Source organism: Cryptomeria japonica, chromosome 3 (assembly GCF_030272615.1).
Source record: "Cryptomeria japonica chromosome 3, Sugi_1.0, whole genome shotgun sequence".
In the NCBI taxonomy this organism is placed as follows: Eukaryota; Viridiplantae; Streptophyta; class Pinopsida; order Cupressales; family Cupressaceae; genus Cryptomeria; species Cryptomeria japonica.
Window position 1 is genome coordinate 941,014,299 of NC_081407.1, and position 15,630 is coordinate 941,029,928.

A 15,630-nucleotide genomic window follows, 5' to 3' on the forward strand; every position below is an offset into this window, starting at 1 on the left:
ATGGAGATGCCCTATGTCTATATGAATCGATTTTTGATAGGGCAGACACACTTTTTTATCAAGAGATTTTTGCATAGTCGGGTGTTGCGGCAGTATGGTCGTCAGCAGGGAGTTCCACAGGGAGCTTGCTTATATGCTAGACAGAGACAGGATATATCAGAGTGGGGACCCACTATTGATAGCACGGCGGCGGTTGAGGAGTATTTATGAATATGATGTGTTAATGCATGATGTTTATGAAATGTATGATATGATATGTTGTGAGATGTATTTTCAAAATAAGATGTATGATATGAAATGTTGTGAGATGTATCTTGAAAATGAGATGTATGATATGATATGTTGTGAGATGTATCTTGAAAATGAGATGTATGATATGATATGTTGTGAGATGTATCTTGAAAATGAGATGTGTGATATGATATGCTGTGAGATGTATCTTTAAATTGAGATGTATGATATGATATGAAAAATGAAATGATACCGATGCAAGATTAATGTGATATGCAACTAATTGTAAAATGATATGCAACTAATTATAAAATGATATGCAACTAATTTGAGCATCCTCATTCTGCGTTTGTCATCCCTGTATAGTCACATGTTTTTACTTTCTTTGTAGGTATCATCATTGAGCATTGATTTGTTTGGGATGTGTTGAAAATTTATACAAGCATAATGGTATAATTTAACCATAATGACCTGAGAAAAATTTACATGATTTTTGATTTTGCAATATAGCACAAGCGTCAAGGTATAATTGAACCAGGACGACCTGAGTGCGGATTGCGTATAAACAGACAAGATTAAACTAGTTGTATGCGCAAAGTGGAATCATGTCTTCAATGATATGTTGTGAATCACATCTCGAGACAAGTATTTGCACAGTACAAGTGATCGCCTCACAGACAGAAAACTAAAAAAATATTGGAGTCTCCGTGACTTTCTCTAGCTTGATGCATTGTTGAGAAAATATAAACGATCCAATAGTTCAGAAAAAGTTCAAGGGCAAGAATAGTCAAAACTTTATGCAAGATGCAAACATTTAATACTTCAGAAAATCATGCATCATGTGTTGTGAATCTTTCTAAGTGATCAATGTTTTGTTTTTGTGATTGTTAATTTGTTTGCTAGAACTTGGAATGCCATATCTGCAGATCAAATAATTGAGGATAAAAGAGGCGATTTGTTTCCCAGACACTGTGGTCATGGGGACCGCTTCAATCCATTTGGTAAAGTATTTTGTTGTAGTTATAATGAATTTGTGTCCATTTGAAGATGAAGGATGAATTTTGCTGACTAAGTCCAGTCCCCACTGGCAAAAGGGTCAGGATGTTGTGAATGGCTACAGTTCCTATGCTGGTACATGCATAAGATTGCCATGGATTTGGCATTTAGGACACTTCTTTGCAAAGTGATAAGAGTCTTTTTCCATTGTCAGCCAGTAATATCCCATTCTTAGAATCTTTTTAGCAAGAGTAGGACCACTTGAATGTGTGCCACATATACCTTTGTGAAGCTCTTGTGAAGCGGAGTCGGATTCATTACGATTAAGGCAACGAAGAAGAGTACCATCTAGACCTCGACGGTAGAAAGTATCAGCAGTGAGAGTATAACGGGCAGCTTACTGGATAAAGTTACATTTTTGGTTTTGGGATAGGTCAATGGGTAGGATATTTCTCTTAAGATAGTCGTATATCGGTCCATATAATGGAGAGTCAGAACCGGTCAAGGCATAGATAACATGGGAATCAGAATGGTTATAGGTTGGGGAGAACAGTTGCTCTACCAGAAACTCGTAACGATTATGTTGCTCTGGAATTTGTAGTAGTGAAGTGATAGTATCCATTGCATCGGCTGCTCTGTTGTCCAACCTTGGTATTTGCTCAAAGGTGATGTGTACAAAATATTGTTTGAAATCATCCACCATTCACTTGTATGGTAGAAGCTTGTCGTCCTTCGTCTGATAGTCATTGTTGATTTGATTGATGACTAGTTGTGAATCTCTGTAGAATTTTAATTCTATGATTCTCCATTCCATGACCATTTTGATGCCTATAACCAGTGCCTCATATTCAGCAACGTTATTTGTGCATGGAAACATGAGCCGATATGATCTTGGTATGGTGTGCCCTTCAGAAGTGATGAACAAAATGCTAGCACCTAAGCCATGTTGAGTATATGATCCATCAAAGTATAGGGTCCATTTTTTGGTGGAAATAGCAAGAACATCCCTATCTAGAAATTTGATCTCCATAGGTTGCTTTCCAAGTAGTGCTGCTTCAGCCAGTTGATCTGCAATTGCTTGTCCTTTGATAGCTCATCGCTCTATGTAGTGGATATCAAATTCACTGAGAATCATGACCCATTTACCCAATCTACCTGTAAGAGCTGCTTCGTTGAATAAATATTTGAGAGGATCAATTTTTGCAACTAGCTTAATTGTGTGAGCTAGCATGTAGTGTCAGAACTTTTGAGAGGCAAATACCACTGTTAGACAAGCCTTCTCAATGAATGTATAGTTGAGTTCATATCCGTTCAATGTCCCGTTGATGTAATATATAGCTCGTTCCTTGCCTTGTTGATCTTCTTGTGCTAATAATGCCCCCAGTGATAAATCTATTGTTGAAATATAGAGAATGAGTGGCTTCCCTGCTATTGGTGGTACTAGAACTGGTGGGTTCATTAGATATTGCTTGATTTGATAGAATGATTATGCACATTTGGCTTCCCATCTGAATGGTACATTTTTATGTAGAAAATGATTGAATGGTAGACGTTTATCTGCTAGTTGAGCGATGAATTGCCTGATTGACTGGAGTCGTCCTTGTAGAGATCTGAGCTGGCTGATGTTCTTTGGTGGTGGCATCTCCATATTGTCTTGTACCTTTGCTGGATCCACTTCAATACCCTTAGCTTAAACTATGTAGCTTAGTAACTTGTCTGATGTAACCCCGAAGACACACTTCTCAGGGTTGAGCCTGACTTGGAACTTTTCCAATCTGACAAAAATCTTCTCTAAGATGCTTAAATGTTCTGCCCTAATGAATGATTTAGCTAGTAAATCATCCACATCGTCCTCCATGAAGGTATGCATCATGTCATGAAAGATTGTTCTCATTTCTCGTTGATATGTTGCTCCTGCATTCTTTAAGCCAAAAGAAATGACATTCCAACAATATGTTCCCCAAGGACAGGCAAATGTTGTTCTATCTTGATCTTCTGGGGCTATCTTGATTTGATTATAGCCTAAAAAACCATCCATTAATGATAGCATTGCATGGCCTCTTGTGAGGTCTACAATTATGTCGATACTGGGCAAAGGAAAGTCATCCTTTGGCCAGGCTTTGTTGACATCTCTAAAATCAATGCATATTCTGATACTGCCATCTGGTTTTGATACTGGTACGATGTTGGAAATCCATTCAGCATACTAGATAGGTCGAATAAATCTGATGTCTAATAGTTTCTTCAACTCATCTTTAACCATGAGTGCTACATGTGGATTCATCTTTCGCAATTTTTGCTTGACTGGCTTAGCTCCTGGAGCAATGGACAAATGATGCATGATTAATTATGGATCAATCCTGGGTATATTTGCATATGACCAAGCAAATTTGTTTTGTTTTTCTTTAAAAAAATTGATAAACTCTAATCTTTCTTCCTCTGTCAAAGATTCTGCAAGGTGTATATTTTTGGCTGCTTCTGTAGTACCAATGTTGATTAATTGAGTGGGCTCAACCAATATGGGTGATCGCTCATGATAATGCTCAGGAAGAGTGTCAAGTCTCCCATCTTTAGGTGCCTTAAAAAGGTTTTCACCTTCAGATGCGTCTTTTATTTTTACTTTTTTGTGATCTATTGCTGCCATTGACTGATTTTCAGTAGTAGATCTTTTATGTTGTTCATTTTTGTGACTGAGAGACTTGGCACTCCCCTGATTGCAGATATTGTTACTTTGTTCACTGGTAGAGTTTGTTTCCAGATTAATGGTACATAAGTAATGGATAATGGATTCATCGCTTGGGAAAATTGGTATGTCATGATTTTCAGGTTCATCCCAGTCTATGAGGTTAGGAAAGACAAGTGGTAAGGAGTCATTAGGTGGATCAAGTTCTGCTGGTGTAAGTGTCAGGATGGAGGTATCATCGTGGTTGGTCAGGGTGTTAAAGAAGTTCAGGATTTCATCGAGGTCTTCAATGGTATCATCTTCTCTGTAAACTTGATCGTAATGTTGTTGTAGGATTTGAGAAATACAAATCCACAGAACCCAAAGAAACCTGCATGCAAGAAACCTGTCACAGAGAAAGAGAGAAGGAAACAAGGGTTTTGGCTCTGACAAAGTGAAAAGATTTATTATCAGAGAAAAAATGAATCAAGAGGTAGAAATAATACAAGAGATCAATCCTTATAAAGGAGATCAACACCGAAAGGAAAAACTAACCCTAAGGTGAATGCATTTAATAATTAAATATTAAATATTAAATGACTAATATATGCATAAAGTGAAATCTTAAGAGGAGAGTAAAGTTAATTAATTACTTTACTCTAACACCCCCCCTTAAGATGAGCGACAATGTAGCTACAAACAATGCAGAAGAAAGCAAAGGAACTACAATGCAATAGAGGGTCCCGACAAAAAGGCCTGATCAGGTACCCGAATACAAGAAAATCTCTATAAAGTGGAGTAAAGGAGAAAACCCAGTGGGAAAAAACTCCTCTCCAAAAAGAGATAAAGAATCATGCTGAAAAGAAAACATGAAGGAAGGAAGGCCTCACTGAGACCCCCCAAGGACAACTTCCTTCACCCCAAGCATGGAGCGCAACTGAAGATAGCGCAGAGATGCCAAAGGTTTAGTGAAGATGTCTGCAACCTGCTCCTCTGTAGGAATGTACTCCAAGATGAGAGAACCATCCTGAATCAACTGCCTGATGAAGTGCATGTGGATTTCAATGTGCTTTGTCCGTTGATGCTCCACTGGGTTGCGAGAAATGTGAATGGCACTCTGATTGTCACACCAAAGAATAGTGGGACAATCTGGAGGAAACCCAAATTCTGTCATCAACTGCCGAAGCCATAAAACCTCCTAACTGGCTAACATTGCTGCACGGTACTCAACCTCTGTAGATGATAATGCAATAGCAGACTACTTCTCGCAAGACCATGTGATAGGACCAAAACCAAGGCAAAAAACAAAGCCAAAAGTAGACTTCCGATCATTGACATCACCAGCCCAATCGGAGTCAGTGAAGCCAATGATGTGAGGGGATCCTGAAGTGTAGTGAATGCCATAATGAGTGGTGCCCCGAATGTACCTCAAAATACATTTGGCTGCTTGCCAATGGCTCTCATGAGGATCATAGGAGAACTGAGAGACAAGGCCAACCGCAAAGGAAAGATCAGGACGAGAATGTGTCAGGTACAACAAACTGCCAACCAACTGCCTGTATAAAGTGGGGTCTACTGAAGGAGTAGAGCAAGTGGAAGACAAAACAACACCTAACTGAAATGGAGTGGGGGCAGACTTGCAATCAAGAATGCCAAATCATTGAAGCATATCAAGAACATACTTCTCCTGAAATATGGAAATCCCATCCGAAGATTGAATAACTTGTAGACCTAGAAAGAAGTGCAAGAGACCAAGATCTATCATCTCAAACTGCTCCATCAAAGCTCTCTAAACACGCTAAATCATGGAGGATGAGCTACCTGTAAGGATGAGATCATCTACATATAGCACAAGAATCAAAAGATCACCCTCCTAATGCTGAATATAAACTGTGTGATCGGAATGACAGCGTGTGAAGTGAGAGGAAAGCAAGAAAGAGTCCATTTTCTCATACCAAGCCCGAGGGGCTTGTTTGAGACCATACAATGAACGTCGAAGTTTGCAAACCAAAGAAGTGTCTTGCACAAATCCCTGAGGCTTCTCCATATAGATCTCCTCATGTAGGTCTCCATGCAAGAAGGCACTCTTCACATCCATCTGAAACACTGTCCATCCCTGTGAAGCTGCAAGTGAAAGTACCAGGCGTATAGAATTCATCTTGGCGACAGGAGCAAAGGTCTCAGAGTAGTCAATACCCTCTACCTGAAAAAACCCCTTCGCAATAAGACGTGCCTTATACTTATCAATAGAACCATCTGCAGCATACTTGGTACGATACACCCACTTGCACCGAACCAACTTTCTTCCCTTAGGAAGAGGACAAAGATCCCAAGTATGATTCTTCATCAAAGAAGAATACTCCTCATCCATGGCCCTATCCCACTCAAGGTGTCCTGTCGCCTCTGAAAACTTTTGAGGATCATCTAAAATGGCATGACTCAAAAGACTAGAACCAGATGTTTGAGCACGAGTGCGACGAGTATCTGAAGGATCACCTACCAAAGAACCAGCTGCATCAATAGTGACACGGGCCCACCTCGGCAAAGACAGAGCAACTGGTGGTGGTGGAGATGGTGGATCATCGTCTACATCATCCTCAAGAGATAAGTAATCCTCAAGAGATGAAGAGGAAGGAGTAGGCAATGAGGGAGAAGCTGGTGATGGAGAATCCATCTGAGGATAGCGCTCATCAAACTGGACATCCCGTCGAAACAAGACCTCTCTGGAATCAGGATCAAACAACCTATATGCCTTAACATCCTCACAGTAGCCAACAAATATGAGTGGTCGGCTCTTCCTCTCCATGGCATTCCGCTGAGCATCAGGAATAAATGCCCAAGCCTCACTACCAAAAACTCAAAATGTAGAAACATCAGGCTTGACATGGGTCCAAGCCTCCTCAGGAGTCATATGTCACAATGCCTTATGAGGCATCCGATTCTAAATATAATTGGCACAATTGACTGCCTCAGCCCAAAATGAAGAACTCATAGCTCGAGACTGTATCATACAATTTGCCATCTCTCGTAAGGTTCTGTTCTTTCTCTCAGCAACACCATTCTGCTGAGGGGTGTAAGGAACTATAAATTGATGCTGTAAACCATGCTCAGTGCAAAAATCTCTGAAAGCTTGATTAACATACTCCCCCCCATTATCTATGCGTATCCTCCTGATAGAAAGTCCAGATTGCTTCTCCACAAATGTCTTAAAAATCTTGAATGAGTTAAAGACATCAGACTTGTATTTAAGAAAGTACACCCATGTACGTCTGGAGAAGTCATCAATAAAAGTGAGCACATAACGGGCCCCTGAAAAGGAAGGAGTCGAAAAGGACATAAGATCACTGTGTACCAACTCTAGGGCTGCCCTAGTACGAGAGGCTCGACCCTTAGGAAAAGGATCTCGATGATGTTTGCCAAGGACACAACCACGACATACACCATCAGTACAAGAAATTTGTGGAAGCCCAATCACAAGTGCCTGTGTACTCATCTATTGTAGATATCTGTAATTGACATGGCCAAAACGCTCATGCCAAAGCCTGCTCACTGAATCTGCATGTGCTATAAGAGAGGAACCAACAGTGTCTGAACTCTCAAAGCCATCAAATCTATATAAGTGAGATGTAGAATCCACACTCCCAGTAGCCACAACCAAGTCAGGATCATGAAGATCTTGAATAACCACATCATGAGGGGAGAACTCAACTGTCTTACCAGAGCCAGAGTGGCAAATCTGATAAGCGGATAGAAGTTTTGTTGAAATGTCAGGAACCAAAAGCACATCCTGTAGACAACCACCATCCAATGAAATAGTACCGGAACCCTGAACGGAAAGTTGTGCTGAGTCACCAACTGCAATATGTCTAGTGTCTGTAGGGGCAAGAGCGGTGACCAAATCCTCTGTGTGTGTCATATGGTGAGAGGCACCAGAATCTAGAATCCAAGTGGATGCTGAGGGCAATGCTCATGCAGAAAGAGCATGACCTTTCCCTGTGGGCTGTGAAGGAGGCTGAGGTGCACTGATATTATGTGCTGCATGGCTTCCTCCAAAGCCTCTAAACGTTTCCAACACCTGGAAACGAGATGTCCTTCCTTGCCACAAAAACTGCAAGGATCACCAGATTTCTTCTTAGTCTTGGAGGAAGACTCACCAGACTTTGAAGATTTGCCCTGTTTAGAATTGGACTGTGGTTTTGAATCAAACTTAGGTGGTGGCTTGGAGGGATTCTCACTAGCCTCTGAATCTTTCTTAGGCTACGGTTTCTGCTTCTATTTTCCTTTGGAGGACTGGGCTACCAATGCTTGGTTCTGTGGACTTGAAAGTGAATCCAACTGCTTAAGCTTAGCTTGCTCACAAGTTAGACGATCACAAAAGACCTCAAAAGAAGGCATGACATGTTGAGCACCCAAGGCATCCATGGTGGAATAGAAGGTCGAAGAAAAGATCTGAAATGGACCTCAAAGCTTGGAGAGGATCAGGAAAATGCACTCAGTATCAATCTTAGTATTACCACAACCCTGCAAGATAGATCTTTGTTGTTTGAACTTCATCAGAAAGTCCTCAATAGAAGGAAACAAATCAGGTACCAAGGAAGTTAACTCTGCCTCAAGCTACAAAGCTCTGAACTCGTTGACAGTACCAAAAAGTCCATCAAACTTGGTCCAAATGGCTTGAGGAGTGAGACAACCCTCAAGATGAAACAGGAGACTGTCGGAAATGTGTAAAGCCATCAATCCCATAGCCCGATCCATATTGTGCATGTGCTGCATAACCTCAAAGGCACATGTCAACTGAGGCTGAACCTCATCCAAATAGGACCATAACCCTCGAGACTGGAGAAGAGTCATCATGCGACCCTTCCAAGTGTGGTAATTATGCGGTGTGAGAGGTAATAGGTCTGTCGGCCATCCTGTGAACTGTGCCTCAACTACTCTAAATTTTTTTAATTATTATTAAGTGGTCTTTCAGAACTAGACAGAAGATGCAGAAGGGGTTTGTTTGTTTTGTTTTGGTGTTTTTAGATTCTGTTTTTCTGATGTAAATAATAGAAAGCAAGAAAAAAACACCCCCCCACAATGCAAAAAACTAATCCCCAGTACGAACTGAAAGCCAAAAAATGATAGAAAGTAGTAACTGGTTGAGACAAAATTTTGAGCACCTGAAGAATTTACTGATGAAACAGACTGCAGATCTAGAAAGAGCACAGAACCACCTTTTCGACGCCTATTTGCTTTCGAAAAACGGAGCAAAAACGAGCAAGTTATGCCCCTCGGAGTGTAAAAAGGCTCATCGGACTTTGACTGCAAAAAAATGCAAACAAACTAGAAAAATCTGAAAAAATTTCTACACCATTAGAACGGGCTCAGAGCCAGCTTTCCAACGCCTATTCATTTTCGAAAAACGGAGACTGGACGCCCGATTTATACCCGATTTTGTAAAGAGGCTCTAAAAGGTCCAGTTTGGCCCTTTTAGCCCTCAGGGGCTTAAAAAAAATTGGGCCCTAGTCCGCTGGGCGACAAGGTGCTGGCGCAAAAGCTGGTGGCGCGGGGGCGGCGCCACTGGTGCTAGTGGAGGGCGGGAGGCGTGCGGGCGGCGCAGGGAGTGGCGCTCTCGCCGGTGGCGCAGCGGTGGCCGGGCAGAGGCCACCGGGCTGCACACCGGCGGTGCGGCGCTTGAAACGAGCGGCGCCCCTTTTTTTTAAAAATAGCATTTTTTTTTAAAAAAAAATTTTGATTTTTTTTGTTTCTCGCCTCGAACTACGTGCCCTGGGGTCGTACGGCCTTGGGGCAAAAAATGTTTTTGCCTTCTGGAGCAACTGTATCCGAATCGGACGTATTTTATATGAAAATAGGGGTTTTTGGGAGTTGCGAGATCAACGGGGAGATCCGTTTGGGCTCAAAGTGCACCAAAAAAAAGTACCCCCTATTCCAAAATAAAAAACAGAAGACAAACACAGATCTGATGCAACCAAAACCTAGATCTCAAAATCTTTCAAAAGTCTGAACAAGCTGCAGCAGATCTGGCTCTGATACCATGTAGGATTTGAGAAATACAAATCCACAGAACCCAAAGAAACCTGCATGCAAGAAACCTGTCACAGAGAAAGAGAGAGAACGAAACAAGGGTTTTGGCTCTGACAAAGTGAAAAGATTTATTATCAGAGAAAAAATGAATCAAGAGGTAGAAATAATACAAGAGATCAATCCTTATAAAGGAGATCAACACCAAAAGGAAAACCTAACCCTAAGGTGAGTGCATTTAATAATTAAATATTAATTATTAAATGACTAATATATGCATAAAGTGAAATCTTAAGAGGAGAGTAAAGTTAATTAATTACTTTACTCTAATAGTTGTTGCTCGTTTTCCTTGGCGTTATAGATATTTTGTGGACCAAATTCAAGTGGTCTAGGTTCTGTGTCGTGTTCTTCTTGAGAGATGGGTGTATGACTGTCATTTGCACCAATATCTTTAGTAATATTAGAACAGCTGCCCCATTCATATTCATTGGAATCAGTCTCAAAGGTATTATCCCAGATTCTGGCAGTGTTGTGGACTGGTATGTTGTAGGGTGAGAACAGGTCTTTGATGATTGATACAAGTTTGGTAGTTTTCTTTGATTATGTGTCCAATCTTGCTTCCACTCTTTGAATTTGTTTATATATTGTCTCTCCTCGGGGAGGAATGATGTTACTAGGAGGTGATTCCTCTTTGTTGGATATTGGTTCATGAATATGATGTGCTTCTATAGTAGATGCTTCCTTCTTTTGTTTGATGGCCTTCTCTTGATGTTGCTTTCTGTAGCGTCCTAAAATTGCGACACTTGCAATTTTGACTGCATTTGGGTCTTCACGATGGCGGCACAACGTTGAACCTGAATGGAGACCCCGAAACTTGTTTACGACACCAAAAACTGCATCTTTTTGCACCTTGGCCTGATCCTCCTTGCACCCTGCTGTCCCGGGAGGTGGGACCATAGCGCCCAATGCCCTGGTCCCTCAGGACCATGGCGCCTAGCACCCTAGTCCCTCAGGACCATGGCACCCAGCGCCCTGGTCCCTGGCCCCCAGCGCCCTGGTCCCTAGCCCTATTTTGGGCCCGGTCTCTTGTTGGGCATCGGGTCTTCAAATTTGCAATTTGGAAAATAATGCTCCTAGGTCAGCCTAAGGTTGGAAAAATCAGTCTCCTAACCCTAATTGACAAGTATATAAACTACATTTCCCCTCCCATTTGGAAAGGCAAGAAAAAAGAGAAAAAACATATGTGTGCAAGAGGCGGAAGCGATAGGCAACATTCAAACATTCAAGCATTCCTTCAAGCAATTGAGCATTCTAAGTCTCCATTCAAGGCTAGGTGTTGCATTCAAGGCAAGGATTCAACCATTGAAGAGGAGATCACCTACAACATACAACATACAACATCATTACACCTTCGCATGTATGAATACAAACATTCTTACAACAAGGTTGCAGGTACGTGGCTGTAACTGAAGATCTGGAATCCTTGTGCAGAGATGAACAGATCCCCCTTCGTTTTGCGGATTTTTTGGAGGACCGTGTGCACTCCGGGCACCATCGTCCTATCAACTTTCACTCAAAATTGTAGGACAGCATCGTCTCGACATTTTACTGCTAATTTCAGGTCTGTAGCTTCATCCTGTGTCCCTATCTCTGTCTACAAGTGAATCTTTCTTACTTTTTACATACATTCCTAGTTCGATCTTTCTATCTACATTCTTTACAAAAGAGGGTATCCTTGATGTCTCAACCCTTGAAACTCATTTAGAATTCAATCTTGCATTGTGTGGGATTGGATCTTGTGAGTTTCAACCCCTCTTTTGAATGTAAAGTCTCTCCTAAGTGAAAACCGTCAATCCTAGTGACCTCCTTTCTCTCTCCTTGGAGTGGGGGGAACACCTAGGGTTCGATTTTCCACTTTACATTTTGGTGAACCTGACGTGAACATCCTAATTCTGATTATTCATGGTTAGATCTGAAAAATTTGCTTCCTTAATTACATTTCCATGTTTGATCTTTTACAAATTTTAGAGGTTAATTGCATAAAAACCCCAAATTTTCTTTTTAGTAATTGAGCTTGTGAAATGTTTAATTGTTAATGCTTGTTTCAGATCTACCCTTCTATTGCAAATCGTCAATTCATATTTGTGCTTTAATTCTGAAAATTAAGTGGTTAAGTGTCAAAACCCTAATTTTTAAAACCCTCTTGATTCAACCTTTGACCGATGATTTCACTAATCAAAACACCTCCAAATCGGCTGTAACTTTGGATTCCGCAACAAAATCATAATATCTCTCATCCCTAAAAATTTTGAAAAAAGTTGCGAAGACCGTGTGCACCCCGAGCGCCATCGTCCCCGACATTTTTTCCAAAATTTCGGGAGCTAGATTTTACTGTATTTTTCTGCTAGAATCCAGAATCTTGGCTAATTTCATCAATTCTAACACTTTCAAAATTAAAGTCAAAGTTGGTCTATTGATTGCTTGGATTAAGGATTTTAATCATTCAAAAATTGTTGAAATTAAAATTCATATCAAAATTGTGTTTCTTATTGTCCTAAATCTGAAAAGTGTGTTGGCATTCATTCGAAATTTCAGTGCTGTATTCAAATTTTTGCAGTTTGTGACTTTTGAAATTAAGTGTTTAATTGCAACAACTTTGATTTCCGCTTTCAAAATTGAATTTTGCATGAAATTGAGTCAACTTTTAAATTTCAAAGCTTACATTGCTTTTAAGATTCCCTCTAAAATCAAAAAATTCAAAATTTCAGTTTCCCTCTCTTTTTCAAAATTCAAATTTTGCATTTTTCAACAATCTTGGTAGGGTTCAATTTTGAGATTGCAACTTTAATTTGGCCTATCTACAGATCTTAAAATCACTCAATTTTTTTCAGATTAGCTTCAAAATCATCATAACTTTCATCCCTGAAAATTTCAAAAAAAGTTGCGAGGACCGTGTGCACTCCGTTCACCACGGTCCCCGACATTTTTTTCGAAATTTCGGGAGATTGCCCTGATTGTATTTAATAGCTTAAATCTAGGAGATTGGCTGATTTTATTGAAATTTTCTACCTCTAAATTCAAAATCTTCTCTCTCTCTTTAGTGCATGAGTTTTACAACAATAAGCCCTACTTACACTATTCCCATTAGACGAAGCCTTAGAATTAAGTCTTTCCAAGGTTTAATTACCGAAGAGATGGAACCTAATTTGAATGGCCTTTTTAACGAGGACATGGGTAATTCCTCTAATCCTCTTAATGATGAAGAAGCTCTCCATGAGGTTTCTGTAGAACAACTTTCAAAATTGGATAACCAATTTGATGATTTTCAGCAATGGATGTCTCAAGAATACCCCAGTAGTCAAGCTCTTTCCTTAATTGAGGCTCTAAAATGTATGGTTCACAGTGATAAGAATGGAATTGATATTTTGCGTAGTATTGCACACATTGTGGATTCGAATGTGATGCCTATGAAGAGTTGTGCCGAAACCTTAGGTTATACACAACCTCTTACTCAAGTCAATCATTCTATTCCTTTGACAACTTCTATTACTAGTATACCTACTTTTACATCAAACATAATGACTACTTCAATACAAAACATTCCACCTATGATCACCAGTCATGGGGGCAATCCTTCTTCTTCAATCAACCCTCTCCCTTCATTCAATCCGACTTCCTCATTCATTCCTTCAATGAGTGTTCCTATTACATCTTCACAAATGAACATGATGCAAGGGGGCAATTCATTTAACCATTCCATTCCTCCTTGTAGTGTTCCTTTTTTCCAATCATCTCCTATGACTAACTATCATAGTGTCCTGCCACCTTACTCTCAATCAATACCTTCTTTCAATAACATAATACCTCCATCACAATCTAACACATCTAATATGAACTCTTCGACTGAAGCGACCATTAACAATCTTGCACAAACTGTCTCTTCTTTACAGCAACAAATTGCCTCTATGAATCAATCTAAGTTTAGTGTGCCCACATTTGATGTTGTGAGCCCACTTTCTCTTGACATTGTTCGAGCTATCCCCCCTAAGCATGTTGAAATCCCGCAGTTGGAGCTTTATAATGGTAAGGGTGATCCTCTAACACATGTTAAGACCTTTCAAACAATATGTACCGATTTTGCTCATGACCAAAGGTTGCTTGCAAAACTGTTTACTAGAACATTAAGAGATAAGGCTCTACAATGGTATTGCTCGTTGCCTTCCTATTCTATTACTTCTTTCGAACAACTTGCAAATGCTTTTATTCAACAATTTCAAAACAATATAAGTCCTAAAGTTACTTTAATTGATTTAATGCATTGTAAACAAGGTGTTAAAGAAAAAGTGACTGATTTCATTGGTAGATATAAGCATTTGTGTGCTCAAATTTCTTTTCCAGTACCTGACAATGATATTCAAAGAATCTTTATTTCTAATTTACAAAAAGATATTAGAGAAAAACTTCTATTTTCTGAGTTTACTTCTTTCCAACAGTTGTGTGCAACTCTTCACAATTATCAACTGACTGTGAGTCAAATGGAACAAGTAAATCCTATGGCTCTGAGTGATAAGGGTGATAGTAGTCAACAACCATTTGGGAAGTTTAAACCGAACAGAGAGTTCATTAAGTTCAATGAAAACATCACCAACAACAATGTGAATGCAGCATCAGGTGTGCCTCCTATTTCTAAGTTTTTCAAGAAAGAAAGAAAGTTTACTCCTTTGAATGAATCATTGCATAGTATTATGAATAAGTTATTGGAACAAAATGTGCTCACTCTTCCTCCTATAAAGCAAATAGATCCTGCAAAGATTAATTCACCCTATTTTGATAACAAATCTTTTTGTTGATTTCATCGTCAACCTGGGCATGATACTAAAAAATGTTTTGCTTTAAAGGGTAAAATTCAAGATTTGATTGATAATAATACTATATCTATTTCAGGTGTGAATGATAAAGGCAACACATCTGTAGCTCCTCCTAACCAAAATCTTAAGATTTTTACTGATCCATTACCTTCTCATACCTCTAATGTGATTGAGACTAATGATTCCTCTTTCTCACCTGATGGTCTTGTGTCTATGACTCCGAATGTGATTAACTTTGTAGAGCAGCAGAAAATCCCTAAAGAACCTTCCATCACATTTGATTCTAGTGAAACTATCAGGGCACCTGATGGTCCTTTATATATAGTTGCAAAAGTCAAAAATACACCTTGCCGTGGAGTGCTTATTGATCCTTCTTGCATGGTTAATATCGTTACTGAAGAATTTCTTTTTACTTTACAATTGAATCAAGTGATCTATGACAAAACAAATGTGGTTGTGAAATTATTTGATGCATTTTCTTCTCCTGCAATTGGTTCTATTACATTACCTATTGAGGTTCATAACAAATCCCTTGTTGTGAGTTTTGCTATTATTCCATCATCCGAACAATTTCGTGTGAAGCTAGGCTATCCTTGGCTATCTTCCATGAAAGCTATTGCTTCTCCTATTCACAAGTGTTTGAAATTTCCCCATAATGGTGAAGTTGTTACTGTCAATCATAGTCTCTTTAAACCAGCTGAAAGAACTTCTAGCGTTCCTATTGATTATTTTTGGCCTAAACAATTTCAATCTCTTCCACCGTGAAGTGATCATCTTTTCAAATGTTATCAAAAGTGGAAAAAAGATATGATCCTATTTCTAAGTGAACCTAGAACACCCAAACTTGAT